The sequence below is a fragment of the Otolemur garnettii genome, unplaced genomic scaffold (genome assembly GCF_000181295.1).
Source record: "Otolemur garnettii isolate 467f Iridium unplaced genomic scaffold, OtoGar3 scaffold00073, whole genome shotgun sequence".
NCBI lineage: Eukaryota > Metazoa > Chordata > Mammalia > Primates > Galagidae > Otolemur > Otolemur garnettii.
In genome coordinates this window covers 3,188,955-3,189,851 of record NW_003852468.1, presented here as the reverse complement: position 1 = coordinate 3,189,851, position 897 = coordinate 3,188,955, and the positions used below count along the sequence as shown (strand labels likewise).

At 37.5% G+C, this 897-nt stretch overlaps 1 pseudogene; it reads right to left on the bottom strand.

Moving 5' to 3' along the window:
• Window positions 1-298: 298 nt before the first annotated feature.
• On the bottom strand, window positions 299-394 carry LOC111726625 (annotated as a pseudogene).
• Between the last annotated feature and the right edge of the window lie 503 nt (window positions 395-897).

Sequence of the window (897 nt, the reverse complement as noted above, 5' to 3'; positions counted from 1 at the left end):
ATTGTCTCACCTGTTGACTTTTCCTCTGCCTCTAATCTTTCTTCTTCTACATTGACCTTCACTAGAATGAAATGCCCACCAAACCCTGCTTAAGACTTTTCAAGGGCTCCCTTGCTCTTCAGCTGTGGGTCAATATACTCTGAATGCAGAGGGGAGATCTGCTGGACTGCCAGGAGAAATGGGGCAATTCTCTCAGAAAGATGAGGCTTCTAAAGAAATCTCACTTTAACTTAAAAACCTAAAGAAATTTTCCTATTTATCCTATAATATATTTGTGGTTTTTTTTTCATAACAGCACAAAAATATGGAACGCTTCACGAATTTGTGTGTCATCCTTATGCAGGGGCCATGCTAATCTCTGTATCATTCCAATTTTAGTGCTCTGTAGCGAGCATTATCTGTGTTTGTTTTAACAAAAATTATCATTTTTAACTACTTATTATTGAGGAAAAATTAATGTTCTTGTAGGCTACACTTTGTCCACTAAGTATGTGGGTGTGTCCCAGCTTAAGAAATGGGGCTCTGGGGGAACCAGTCCTATTTCCTAGCCAGGGTTCCATCAACTGGTCTCTTTCTACTTCAAATGCTACAAATTAACTCAAAGCAACTTCAACATGGAGGTATTACCAGGTATTTGTTTTCTGATTAGTTGTATCAAAAAACATATGTCTGATTTATGAATGAAATCATCCTATTTGATATTAACATGGTGTTTAATAGAAGAACACAAGTTAGGAGAGAGCCAGAAAGTTATAGGCCTGACTTCTTGCTCCACCATTTACTAGATATGTAACCTCACTGAGCCTCAGTTTCATCATCTGTAAAATGGAGGTTATAATGGCACTTGCCTTACAAGCTTGCAAGGATTCAATGAAATATTTGTACAGTGTACATCAT